We start from the raw sequence: 10199 nt of genomic DNA, 5'->3' as shown, positions 1-10199 counted from the left end.
TAATAACAGGTAACATAAAAGTAGCCTGAAAAAGAGATGACAGAAGGTATTTCAGGTTCCAGTGCAAATGTCATCTACAAAAATAGTCACAACACCTCTTATACAACCTAAATATTGACAAAAAAGATCATGCTGTTGTTCCTTTCAAGCTCCAACCTTCCACAGTTTGTTTTTACCCCCCTCAGCCAGCTTTGAGAAAAATGAATTCTGAGCTTCCTGGTCTGATGGGCCAATATGTGCCTACACTAAATGCACCTTCAATACTTTAAATGACTACACGTTCAACAGTGACTTGTTTGATATATGACATCAGCACTGTTGTGATCCTTATGGGCTATTTTTAGTCTGTATTATCATCAGGAATGGGCACCAGGCACCAAACATATAGACCTACAATAGAAATGCACAAAGGAAGGTTAACAGTCCCAGCCCTAAATCTCCACTTCTTTCCTCTGGTTTAAACCCATACAGATCCTCCTCAGTGGAAGTTCATTGACCTTAATATGTGTGTTCTGTCCCATATCTGCACAGCAAGTTTCGTGGAGCAGGACCTGCCCAAGCTGGGATGCCTTATGTTTGTTTGCTTCTTTGTTATCTCTCAGCTGAAACACGGAAATAACAACTTGTCTCTCCCCGACGTTACTGTGTGTGAGGCTCTCCTTACGCTACGGTTACAAAGCCTTCTCCTTAGAAAACCGACTCCTTCCTCCCATTTGTACCACTACACTAACAATCGTTTCAGCAGCAAGAATATGCACTTAAATTTGACATGTACTTGTATAAAAGTATGAACAAATAATAATCCGCGCACCTGAAGGAGTCGATAAATGGTTGGCCATAAAACCCTTCTGCTCCACCCAGTTTATCACCCAGCAAGAATTTCCATGAATGCCAACATCTCTGATGCTCTGCTGAGTTGTAGCCCCGCTCCAGCTGTATTTCGCAGCAGTCTTATCTTGGACACCTGCTTGGCCTTTTGGCTCTGAACACCCTCTAATGGTCCCCCTTTTTCATATTCCCCCTGTGATTTGCCAGTTCTCCTGTTTTAATGGTAAACTGAGACACAGAGAAACAGATTCCCTAAAATATGTTATCAATCACATTTACCCGATCCAGGGAGATCCCAAGTCTGGGATTGTTTTCCTAATGCAGAGGAAATATTAATAATATTTTTATTTAAAACCAAATCAAATGCCCAGCTGATGCTCCAGCAATTGTTATAGGTTATTCTATAACGGGCACATCTCCGTTTCAGTCAGTAGTGCCCTGAAATAAGGCGCTCCTAGGAAGACTATTTCAAGTAACGCTAAAAAACATGAACTGCGTGGCATCAACTACAGAGCTCCTGGTGTAGCCTACAAGGAGGGAGGGTTATGAACTGGGCATGGAGGCTCTAACGTGGTTCTTTGTTCCGTCTTCACTGCTATGCTTGGTTAAGCAGCTCAGGATGGCTTCGCTCCCGTACTATATAAAGTAAATAATTGTTAATATTGAACCCTGTGTGCTGTGAAATGGGCAGCTTCCACCCAGCAGCGCTGTGTACCGGCCAGCCAAACCTGCTGCCTCCAGCTGAAGGTCCGGCTGCCTCCTCCCTAGTGACAAGCGGCACAGAATTTCTCATCCATGGGTACCCAGCCTGGTGCCGGGGCTGCTCGGAGCAGGTTGTTTTTCTGGCAGTCCAAAAGGAGCACCTTTTCCCACCTTATCTTTGCAATGCTCTTCCTTCCTCGCTCCTTGCAAAATTACCCTTGAGTGGGGATGAGACCTTCTGTGCGTTACCCCCGAGCAAACTTGTGAGGCTCCAAACATCCAGAAACACTTTTTGAGGAGCTGGGGGGTGAAGGGGAGAAAACCAGCACACTCCAGTGCAAACATAGATGCAGAAGCGGCTGCTCACTCCAGAGCTGCATTAACCTCCAGGTAAGCATATATGCTAGAGCAGCAGCATAGGAGTCTATCAGCTTTCCGATAACTTCCCAGCCCAGGGCTCCCTTCCAAGCTGAGCGAGAGGCAGACTGCCCTTCCCTCACGGAAGGCGATGCTGCAGGAGCGCCTGTGTGTGCAGCAGGACGGTGCTACCCCGTAGCACCTCGTTTAGCGCAGGTACCGTGCGGCAGCCGATGCACTGGTCCTGCGCTCAGCTGGTGCTAAACAGGAGGTGTGGATAGGGCAGATGACCCTCGAGTTTTAAATCCTTAAGGTGTCTTGGGGGTGAAAGAGCTTGTGCAATACGCCAAGTGTTGATGGCGGTCTTTGAAGATTTTCCCTCCTCCCTGGGACTCTGAATCCAACCAGAGGAGAAGCTCCGCAGTGGGGAATCCCTGCTCCGGCGATGGGGAGATGGGGAGATGGGGAGATGGGGACGGGGGCTGCCACGGAAATCTGCCTCTGGCAGCGAGCCCCGGGAGGGAGCAGAGCCCGAGGCCTGCACGCCGGGGCAGTATTTGGGTGGGGGGAGTGAACAACCACAGGATGGAGCGGGGGTTTGTGGAGGGAAAGATGGGGAGCATGGTGAGAGAGAGCCTCTTATCTGCTTCCTCGCGGCCCTGGCTGCTTCCTTCCATCGCTGCGTCGTGACCTTTCCATGCCCACCAGCGCTCAACAGTCCTTCCAGCCCCTGCTCTGTGAGGGTTTGTTCCTCCTTTCTACCTGTTTTAAGGGAAACCTGCTCTAACGCAAGCCCTTTCTCATTTTCTCCCCCACTTGCCTTCCTCCCCTTTCCCCATCAAACTCAGAAACAGTTCTTTCTTTTTGGAGCGGCTAACTGGGGCATATAAAATGGGTGCGGAGCGTTCGCCGTCACCTGGGGAATGTCACGGTTGCCCGCTAACGAGTACCCGACAACTGTCACAGTATCATGCCAGTGCATGTCCCCCCTGTGGGCTCTCTGGGCTGAAAGGGGTTAATGCAGAGCAGGCTTTTAAGGAGCAGAGATGGAGTATCACCCTTAAAACCTGCAAAGGCTAGCAACAAGAAAATAGCTGCTTCTGAGCCAGTAGCTCTGTGAGCGCAGGACTTGCTGCAAGCTGTTTCCATTTCTTATAAATGCCTTTCTTACAAAAAGGAAGTTTGGTTGAAGCACATGCAGGAGAATGAATAATGTCATAAATGTTGAAACTCTGCCCAGATGGCATGAGGTAATACTAGCGAGTGCTCTGATCTGTGGGCTACAAACAAATATATCCTGGGATGGGCTGCTTATGGTTTCCTGGAAATGGAAAGACCTATCTCAGGACCTGAAATCAATTCAGTTCTCTCCACTGATGGCACGGTGAATTTTTAAACTAAACCAAAATGACATTCTGGGCTTGCTTTGGTGGGAAACAAGGAAATTCCAGGAATTTGACTTCTGTCCCCGGACTTTCCCTGCTCCTTACTTTTCTCTCAACCTTGCAGGAGGACACAGACCTCTCATGAATTCTTTGCAAAGGAAAGTCCTGAGAGCAGCAGGCACCTGGCAGCTGTGACGAGTTTACCTAACGAGGGTGCAGACCTGCAGCAGCCTGAGCCTCCCTGCCAAAGGTCAGAGAGACTTGATCCTCTCCCGGTGCACACGGGAGCATGGGAGCCAGCAGCCGCAGCCTTCCTCCCCGAGCTGCTCTGCCTGCCCAGCCGTGGGGCAGCAGTGGGGCCACGCTGGCCTGGGGTGCCCGGGGGTCCTGGCATCCCAGTAGCTAAGCCACGTGAAGTCGAACGGGGAGTCCATTCATTTTACGCTGCTGAAGTCCCACCAGTGCAGCTGGGGCTGGTATCAGCAGAAAACAGGTGAGTTGTGTATTAAAGATTTTTCTTTCTATATGCCCTTAGAGCATCCGTCTGAAGGTAATAGGTCCGAATGAACCCCCTTGCCTAACTGACCCCTGAAGAGCAGGAGTTAAACCAAAGGGAGCCACAGCCTGCAGGACAAGCAGCGCAGTTGTGGGCAAGGCTGGTCGTGCTTCTTGTCTGGCTCTGGGCTGGGAGGGTTTTCTCTTTCCTGGACTGATCGGAAAAGGCATCAAACTTCCCAGCTGTCGGAAGGGGAAGGACTGGCCAGCCGAGCCAGCGGCCAGGGGCTGCCCGCCGCGGCGTGGTGCTGTGCCTCCAGCCCATCACAGGTGTCGGCAGGGTCCAGCTCGCCCAGTGCTCGGGCTGGGGGCTTACTGGGGCCACCACCCGCCCCCTGCCCAGCCTCTGCACCGAGCTCCTGCCTGCGCCCTGCTGTCACCTACCAGCCGAGCCTGGCAGCTCGAGCGTGCCAGGGTACCTGTGGGCACGGAGGCAGGGAGACCCCGGGAGCTTACTGATGCTCTCCAGGAAAAGACATCTCGGTCTGGAAGCCGCAGCACAGTGACCTGCGAGTGTTTCACCTCGGCTCTGCCTCGGAAAGAACATCAATAACCCCTGCTTTGTTTGAAATACTCCATCCCGCCCTCGTGCAAAGGGGCTGCCAAAAAGGAAGCTCTTAGAGATGCCGAAAAGCGTTGCTGGGTTTGTCACGTTAGTGCCGTTAGGAGCCAAGGGACGGGAGAGCCAAGGCGGGAGGCGCTGGGAAGGCGGCTCGCACCCAGCCTGCTGCCTCAGCCGGGGCAGCTTCTGCTGGTGCGCGGCACAACGGGAGCTCTGGTTGTGCTGGCAGGCCTGGTCCCGGGCGCTGGGAGGGGACCAGGTTGGTATCGAGGACCTCGTAGGGCGACCCTAGCAAATAGTGAAAATCATGTGCTGCGAGCAACAGGCGCTAAAACATCTGAGTCTTATTCCTTATTTTTTTATTATTATGTATTGGCTATTAACCTTGGAGCAGACTGCAAACATCTCAGTCCAAATACAGACCACAGGTAAGAACAGCAGCCTTATTTGATATAATAATGCCATTTCCATAAGCAAGAGTCAAATTTGGTGCTTGAAAAATACTCAGTGTTGTTTCAGCGCGGCAGGCAGCGCGGCCTCGGCCCCGCACCGAGGCAGGTACGCTCCTGCTGTGCTTGGCTCGGACCGGTCACGGCTGTCGATTTCGGGCATTGCTTTTTGGGTGCTCTGAAAGGGGGTGCTGTACGCGCTGGTCTTCCCCCCCCCCCCAAAAAAAAGGGAAAAGCTAAGTGACGCGTCCAGCTGGAGAGCTCATCGTAGTTCGGGTGACCGTCTGCTGAAGGGACAGCGGTGGATCCGCAGCAGGGGGAAGGACCCCTCGCAGCCTTCTCCCCGCCAGGGAATGGGGGGACCCCCCCAGTGGCACCCACCAGCTGAGAGGGACCCCCAGGAGAGGGGACACCTTGCAGGGAACGGCTGTCCCACACAGCTCCCCTCTCCAAACCTGTCACCTTCCCCTGCCGGGGGTGCGATTTCTTCTGAAAGAAGCACGGATTTCTTGTCTTATTATTTTTTAACATCCTCCGATGCCCCGAAGGAGACCCCCGGCCCACCAACTCGCCTTCTGTGGCTGAGATCTCGGAGCAAGCGTGGCCGTCCCACCGCCTTCGCCTCCCTTCGGGACAGCCGGACAGAGAACGCCCGGCCCGCGTTTGCCACCCGAGCCAGCGGCCGTGCGGGGCAGCTGTCCCCCCCGCTTGCTGCGGGGAGCGCGTGGCTCCCTGCTGGGTTTCCCCACAGAATCGCTGACTTTTGGGGGAAAGAACGGAGAAGTTGCCCCCTTTTTTTTTTCCCCTGCCTTTTTTTTCCTCCTGCCTTTTTTTTCCTCCTGCCTTTTTTTTCCTCCTGCCTTTTTTTCCTCCTGCCTTTTTTTTCTCCTGCCTTTTTTTTTCTCCTGCCTTTTTTTTCCCTGCCTTTTTTTTTCTCCTGCCTTTTTTTTCCCTGCCTTTTTTTTTCCCTGCCTTTTTTTTCCCCGCCTTTTTTTTTCCCTGCCTTTTTTTTTCCCTGCCTTTTTTTTTTCTTCTGCCTTTTTTTTTTCTTCTGCCCCCTTTTTTTCTTCTGCCCCCTTTTTTTCTTCTGCCCCCTTTTTTTCTTCTGCCCCCTTTTTTTCTTCTGCCCCCTTTTTTTCTTCTGCCCCCTTTTTTTCTTCTGCCCTTTTTTCCTGACTTTTTTCTCCCTTTTTTTTCTTCTGCCCTTTTTTTCCTGCCCGTTTTTCCCCTTGTTTGCCCCTGGTTTTTTGCCTGGTTTTCCCCTTGTTTGCCCCCTTTATTTTTTGCCCCTTTTTCCCCTTGTTTGCCTCTTTTTTTTTTTTTTTGCCTGCTTTTCCCTTTGTTTGCCCTTTTGCCCGTTTTTCCCCTTGTTTGCCCTTTTCCCTTTGCCCCCCCCTTTTTCCCCCTCCTTGTTTGCCTATTCTTTTTCCTCTTCTTTTTTTTTGGGGGGGGGGGGGGCTGTGGCTGTTGCTGTCTGCCCGCCCCTCACTCGATTTACGGAGGTATTTCCTCCCCAAACGGCGCCCCCAGCGCCAGAGCAGCCGGTGCCCGGTCCCGTCCCGTTCCCCCCCCCCCCGCGAGTTTCGGTTTCCCGCAGGAGGAGCGGCGCGGGCGGCGCGAGCCGCTTCCGGGAATCGGCGGGGCCGCGCGCGGCCGCGGGGGGGCGTCCCACCCCGGGGGGGGGGGGGGGGACACCGGAGGGGGGGGGGGGTCCGGGGGAAGCCCGTGCCCGGCCGTGAGTCAGCGGCAGGAATGCGGCGGGACTTCCAGCCGCCCCACCGGGAAAACCCGCCCGCCCCGGGAAACCCCCCCCCCCCCCCCCCCCCGAGGCACCTGGATGCTGGTGCGGTGACACCCCGCATCCCCCCACCCCCCCGGGGGGGGACACCGGCACCGTCTCCGTCCCCTGCCCCCCGGGCCAGGCAAAAAAAAAAAAAAACCAAAACCAAAACAACCCCAAAACCCACCCCCCCCTGCCCCGAGTCCCCACCGTCAGAACGGAGGAATGACCCCCCCCCGCGCCCCCCCAGCCTTCCACTCCCGAGCAAGCTGGCTCCTTCCCTCAGGTCTCTGAATTTGCTCACAAATCTGTCTTTATTTCAGAGGTGAAGTTGCAGGTTGAAACGAAGCGAAGGCACCGGTGGGTGCCCCCCCCCCACCCCCAGGGCCGGGAGATGCGCTAAAAAAACCTTGAACCTTTTCACTCGTTTCTCCGCAAGAAGCTTTGTGACCAGAGCGACGCTACGGGGCCGGGGGTCTTGTGAGTCCCCAAAAATAAAGATGCTGGGAAAAACATTTATAGACCGAGCCAGCGCGTGAGGGTTGTGGCCTTTGACTCCAACACCCCGCTCCCACCTCCTCCCAATGGCCGGCACCCCCGCTGCGCTGGGATATCTGCCGTGCTCCGGCTTCCCCAGAAACCCCTCCCGACACCTTTGGACTAATTTTGCTGGAGATGCTCTCCGGGGATGGGAACCTTCAGCCAGATCCACAGCTCCTCGTCGGTCACGTCCCCATGCTGCGATACCCACGGGGCACGTCCCGGAGGTTTGCCTTTTGCCGGTTAATTGTGTTCTGGAAGGAGCGGTGAGGAGCACGACTTCTGCAAAATGCCAGCGGACCTCCGGGGGGGTTCGGCCGCCGTGTTTGACCCGCGATGGAGCCGCTTTCTCCATCGCCCCTTTGCAGGGCCGACCTGCGACGGCGAGGAGGGGACGGAGGCTCCCGAGCAAGGGCTGACGGCTGAGGTCACCACCGCTGAAGAACGTAGGTCTTTGCCCTGGTTTCGGCTGGGATAGAGTTAATTTTCTTTCGAAGTGGTTGGTATAGTGTTGTGTTTTGGGGTTGGTATGAGAAGAACGTTGATAACACGCTGATGTTTTCAGTTGTTGCTCAGCAGTGTTTAGACCAAGTCAAGGATTTTTCAGCTTCTCCTGCCCAGCCAGCAAGAAGGCTGGAGGGGCACAAGGAGTTGGGAGGGGGCACAGGGCAGCTGACCCAAACTGGCCAAAGGGGTATTCTGTACCATGCGACATCATGCCCAGTATATAAACTGGGGGGAGTTGGCCTGGGGGGACAGCTCAGGAACTAACTGGGCACCAGTCGGTGGGTGGTGAGCAATTGCATTGTGCATCACTTGTTTTGTATATTCTAATCCTTTTATTTTTATTATTGTTACTATTATCATTATTATTTTCTTCCTTTCTGTTCTATTAAACTGTTCTTATCTCAACCCACGAGTTTTACCTTTTTTTTTTCCCAGTTCTCTCCCCTGTCCCGCTGGGGGGGGGGGCGAGTGAGCGAGCAGCTGCATGATGCTCAGTTACCAGCTGGGGTTAAACCAGAACAGTCTTGTCTGGGGCTCGCAGCCCCTTTGCCCGTGAGTTAGCTGGGCAGGACTGAGCTGGATGGAGACGCGATGGAGAGGCGAGAAGGGACGTTCCTGCTCTGGCGTCAGGCAGAGAAGGCAGCGCAGGTACGCTGCCCGTTGGGAGCGAGCGGTGTTCGGTGAGCCCGGGTCCCTGTTGGAAGAGTCTGTGGTCAACCGACCCCTCTCCGCCCTCTCCAAGCCACACGGGGCTTCTGAAATGGTGATTTTATAGACCGCTTCTGTATTTGCAGCAGAAGTCATAATAATGATGATGATAAGAAGAAGAAGAAATATCAAATTGCTCGCTGGAAATGAATAATACTATGCTTACCAGGGTCAATTAAAGCATAAAAGTAAAGCATTAAAAGGTTAATTAAGGTAAAAGAATGTTGTTTTTCATTAAGTATATGCTGATTTTTCCTGGACATGCTGGGAGAGATGATTATTTTGAACTTTCTATATAAAGTCAAAGTTAATATTTAAAATACAGCTGGAACTGCTTACATCTGAAAAAGGATCCGGGTGGATTGGGGGGGCAGGTAGCTGAGGGGGTATTTCGGGGCAGAATGACTAGCGGGCTGCTTTCCAGGCAGAGCTACTGGCTGCTTTAAAGTCAAAAAGTTCCTTGATTTTGGTGGTACTGAACTTGTCCTGCTTGACTCGTGTGAGTGATGGAGAGTGGTTTGGTTTCTTTGTCGCAGGTAGTTTTATCACGACCTTTTCAGTTCTTTGCACTCTCATTTCTTGTCATTCCCGCGGTATTTTCCACAGCCTTGTAGAGCCGCAGGCAGGTCAGGCCCTTCCTTCTCTCCACCTTTCCAGCCCTTCGGAAGCGCGCACACCGAACCCAATGAAATCTGACCCAGGATCTTTACAGTAAGGATTCGTATGTGTATATTTAACTTTTATGCCACAGCTGTACTGAGGGGTTATACTTGTTATGCTAAAGCCCACTTGTTTTCTAGTCAATCACTTTATATTTTTGGCTGACACGTCCTTCCTGCTCCAGTTACACTTGAGGCAAAAGGTTCATAGGGATGAAGCCGGTGGCTCGCATCCCACCGGGACTGTCCTCCTCCGGAGCTGCCGCAGTTTTGGCCCAGCAGCGTGGGCACCGGCCGGGCTGGGGGAGGCAGTGATTGCTGTGGTGATGTGCTGAACGCGGACGGGACTTTGGGTCCTCTAAGAAATCAGAATCGCTGTGAAATGGGGCCGTTGCATTAAAGGAGCACCACAGCGTCATTCTTTCACAGAAGGAAAATGTAAGTAAATGAGGGAAGACATTTTTATTTTTTCTTCCTTTACCTTTTCTTCTTAGTTCTAACACAGAAAACTGCTGGGCTGAGCCCTCAGGACATGCCAGGGCATCCCGCCGAGGACCATCTCAGCCCTCTGTGATGAGAACACTTGGTCACGGAGGCAGGAGTGGTCCAGTGGCCGGAGCCGGAGAGACAGAACCAGTGCATGCCAGTGCATCCCAGTGCTCTGCCGGCTTCTGCTTGGAGCTCCCTGCAGGTTTGTTCCTCCGCCTGCAGCCAGGGGCAGGGCTATAACAGTGTTTAGCTGTGTTACAGGAAGACATAGTTGAATAAGAGGTAGCAGGAAGAAAAATAAGCATGATAGCTATGTGAAAATGTGGCAAGAACAGTCTCCTGTGCTGGCATAGCATTCAGTGCAGCCGGATCTTTGAACATTATCTCATTCAGTGATAATAAGAAATAATATGGAAAATAATAAAAATATGAAAAAAATTAAGATATTAAAAGAGCCAGTGTCATTAGGAGCTTCTTTTGGAGGTTTTCTTGTGCTGTGCTTGACATTTTGCTGGGCTGTCTATACATCCTCTGGAGTACTGCTTAGAAACCGGCTGCCTTTTGCTTTTTGAGGCTGCAGCAGCGCCGCCTTCTCATTCTGCCGATTTGTTGCTTTTTGACACAGTTCAGCTCTTCAGAAATGCCTTTGTGGGATCGAAGCCCAGCCCTGCCTTGGCT

General features: G+C 52.8%; 2 long non-coding RNA genes across 2 annotated transcripts; both read left to right on the top strand.

Moving 5' to 3' along the window:
• Window positions 1–3404: 3404 nt before the first annotated feature.
• LOC128155127 (uncharacterized) lies at window positions 3405–7810 on the top strand. The gene is made up of 3 exons (XR_008239545.1): window positions 3405–3765; window positions 4784–4817; window positions 6942–7810. It is a non-coding gene; the product is annotated as an uncharacterized LOC128155127 (long non-coding RNA).
• A 669-nt stretch (window positions 7811–8479) lies between these two features.
• LOC128154881 (uncharacterized) lies at window positions 8480–9676 on the top strand. The gene is made up of 3 exons (XR_008239462.1): window positions 8480–8586; window positions 8980–9084; window positions 9527–9676. It is a non-coding gene; the product is annotated as an uncharacterized LOC128154881 (long non-coding RNA).
• Window positions 9677–10199: the final 523 nt, after the last annotated feature.

Source organism: Harpia harpyja, chromosome 20, assembly GCF_026419915.1.
Source record: "Harpia harpyja isolate bHarHar1 chromosome 20, bHarHar1 primary haplotype, whole genome shotgun sequence".
Lineage (NCBI taxonomy): Eukaryota > Metazoa > Chordata > Aves > Accipitriformes > Accipitridae > Harpia > Harpia harpyja.
The sequence above is the reverse complement of the archived record's forward strand: the minus strand, read 5'-3'. Positions and strand labels throughout refer to the sequence as shown.